Source organism: Hyla sarda, unplaced genomic scaffold (genome assembly GCF_029499605.1).
Source record: "Hyla sarda isolate aHylSar1 unplaced genomic scaffold, aHylSar1.hap1 scaffold_336, whole genome shotgun sequence".
Lineage (NCBI taxonomy): Eukaryota > Metazoa > Chordata > Amphibia > Anura > Hylidae > Hyla > Hyla sarda.
Window position 1 is genome coordinate 105,519 of NW_026610109.1, and position 3,330 is coordinate 108,848.

Genomic DNA, 3,330 nt, shown 5'->3' on the forward strand with positions numbered 1-3,330 from the left:
GGGTGGTGCACTGTACCCGAAGATACTGCCATATCGGGTCAATGCATAGGGCGACGGAAGCAAGCTTCGAAATCGGCCCCCGTTCTCAAAAATCCATTTAATATATGGTCCCCAGATAGGGGACGTATCAGATATTAAACTGATAAGAACAGATACTACACTTGATCTTAGCCAAAAGGCCGAGAAGCGATAACCGTGAAAGGGGCGGGCCCAACAAGGTGCCCTTCATGGGCACTATCACTGCTTGCTGTCAGGGAGGCTGCCAGACAATTTTCCATGCACACTCTGGGCTGGGGGGCAGTCAACCACCAGTACACACAGCAGAACCTAAACCCATACCATTATTGCTAAGCAGCAAGACAGGGGCCCATTGCACTCCCACGGGGCCTTTTTAAATGCAATCCATAACCCGGATTTGCCAGGAACCCTTCTTACTCCTCCTACTTGCATGTGACACTGGGCTTAGGATCTGCATAGGAAACACACACACAAGCACACACCTACCTTTGTTGCCTGCAGATGCCTCCTTGGCTGTCCCCAAACGGTATCAAACCAACACCCACGGGAAGCTGTAAGCATAGAGGACATGCCTGCACCCCATTGGACTTACCTGTGTGGGTTAAATCCGGGTTATTTGACAACCTATGGCGGTGATGGTTCTGCTCAGGCAGAGCAGTGCTGATGCTCCTCATAAAGCTGTCGCTGCTGTGAAGGTTCTAGGTGACATCACAAATCCCTATGGTTACATACACAACAAAGCTGGGTTGTTGTTGTTTACACTCTGCAAGGCCTGTGGAAGTGAGTGACATCATAGCACTGTAGTTCTGAGGGTTCTAGATGGATGCAACAATCTCCTGTTGCTTCTATGAAGGCCATAATAGACGACATCACCAAACAGCTCCATAGTCACATACACAGCAAAGGAGAGATGTTGTTTACACCTAGTGATGTCAGTGGTATTGAGTGACATCACAGCACAGTGCTAAGGCTCCTGGGCCTGGACACAGCAGCGGCTGCAATATCTCAACGGAGAATACGTTTATATATATGTGTGTGTGTGCGCGTATATATATATATATATATATATATATATATATATATATATATATTTCTCCGCCGAAATCACTTTTAAACCCATTTCCACCTTTTTTTCCCTTCTCTTCCTCTTACTTTTTTTTCACGTTTTTTTACGTTTTTCTCCTTTTCGCCTCTTTTCTGGGCGTATTATTCTTCTTTTTCTTCTTTTTTTTCGTCTAATGCATACCCCATCAGTGCAGCAATGCTTATTCAATACCGCCAGCAGATGGAGACACTGGGGGATAATTTTCTAAGGATTTATACTGATTTTTCCTGTCTGAATTTGTCGCACAGAAAGTTGCAGGCCAAATATGTGTGACATTTCTGCGACTTTAGCTTCTAGAGCATTTTTACAACATTATACATAGGTGCTGAATACATAAAAAGCGACTGTTCAGCGACAGACAAGTCGCATCGGCTGAAAGTAGGCCAGAATGTCAGTCCATGTTGGAGCAGGTTTAGATACAGTCTAAAGTATAGATCTCAAAGTCTGTGCACAGAATTTAGCAAGGGCCTCGCACCTTCTGATGCATCAGGTAGGTGCACAATAGCATAGCCTAACCCTCTGTACTTTGGTCTATATTGATGCGGGACATAGACAGCCAGCTGATGACCAATCCATTAGTGCAATGGATGGCTGGAAGCATTTGTCTTTGCCTTTGCAATACCACAGAAGCAATGCATGGTCAATGTACAGCAATGACACACCTGTGTGAACAGCCAGGAGACCCCCCCCCCCCCCCCCCCCATGTTATGTTACATAGTTACATAGTTAGTACGGTCGAAAAAAGACATATGTCCATCAAGTTCAACCAGGGAATTAAGGGGTAGGGGTGTGGCGCGATATTGGGGAAGGGATGAGATTTTATATTTCTTCATAAGCATTAATCTTATTTTGTCAATTAGGAACATTCAGCACCCACCCGCTATCAAGGCAGCTGCCTATCATGTCATGCCCTACCTGCACAGGTGTGCTGGCTACTCAAATGATCCAATTAAGGAGGCCATTTAGTCAGCAGCAGCAGAAGTCCTGTGCCTGGACGCTCCAACAGCGGCCAGACACAAGCAGAAGCAGAAGCAGCAGAAGCAGCAGCAGCACCACCTTTTGTTTTTTGGCTGCAGCAGCAGCAAGGCCCACAGGGCTGGCTAGCTGGCTAGCCAGCAAGCAGGTAGCAATGAAAGTAGGAATCTTTCTTTTTAACCCTGTAAGGGGGTGGTGCACTGTACCCGAAGATACTGCCATATCGGGTCAATGCATAGGGCGACGGAAGCAAGCTTCGAAATCGGCCCCCGTTCTCAAAAATCCATTTAATATATGGTCCCCAGATAGGGGACGTATCAGATATTAAACTGATAAGAACAGATTTTTTTTTTTTTTTTTTTTTTTATCTAAAGCCGAGGAACGTGCTTTCGATTCACCCAAAGTGCAAGAAAAAGTGCAAACGTGTTACACTAAAAAAAACGTGCACAAAGGATGCGGTCTATCGCAAGCCCTTCTCCGATAGGAGAGAGGCCCCCCAACAAACCTTACCCTTCGCCTCCGGACCAAAAGGTACCTGCGAGGTTCCAGGTTCGATGTCCCTTTTCGCCGAAGCTACTAGGAGACCACAAATGCTCCCGGCATCCCCCTTGGCGTTAGCCAAGGTATCTGCCCGCAGAGCCGATTACGGTAGGTACCCTGCGAAGCAGGAGTACCCGGGGTGTTTGCAGGGAGGTGCGGAACCTAATGGCCACACACACCTCCCCTAGACCGCCAGGAGGGACACCCAGAAGGGCTACCGCATCCTGACAAATCCTGTGAACACACAACACGCAAAAAGTGACACAGTGAGACAAAAAATAAATAAATAAGTGAATGTGTGCAGATATACTGCCCGGACATCCGGCCGGATCTATAAAAATTTCTCTGATCCTAGCCAGAAGGCCGGGAATCAAGAGGTGAGTGCCACAAGGTGAAGAGATTATGGTGCCCGTGCTTCAACTCAGTGAGCCTATTCTCCCAGTGAGTTTCGGCACCTCGGGGTCACCACTCCCCGAGGCACAAAAGTACCTCGGCTCTAGACCCTCTCAGCCTCATGGCGAGACCCGGAGGGAACAGGTCACATCGGGGCAGCCGTCGAGCTGATTCCTCAGAACCAGCCCCGGAAAGCCCTGGTACACCTGCATCCTCCATGCAGCACCCATCCCCACCAGCATGAAAACTGATAAGAACAGATACTACACTTGATCTTAGCCAAAAGGCCGAGAAGCGAT

General features: G+C 47.8%; 2 non-coding genes and 1 pseudogene across 2 annotated transcripts; all 3 read right to left on the minus strand.

Annotated features, from left to right (window-relative positions):
- On the minus strand, positions 1-191 carry LOC130330639 (U2 spliceosomal RNA). Its single transcript, XR_008873760.1, has one exon. It is a non-coding gene; the product is annotated as a U2 spliceosomal RNA (small nuclear RNA).
- A 2,097-nt stretch (positions 192-2,288) lies between these two features.
- On the minus strand, positions 2,289-2,477 carry LOC130330594 (U2 spliceosomal RNA). Its single transcript, XR_008873724.1, has one exon. It is a non-coding gene; the product is annotated as a U2 spliceosomal RNA (small nuclear RNA).
- A 693-nt stretch (positions 2,478-3,170) lies between these two features.
- Positions 3,171-3,330, minus strand: LOC130330602 (U2 spliceosomal RNA; annotated as a pseudogene).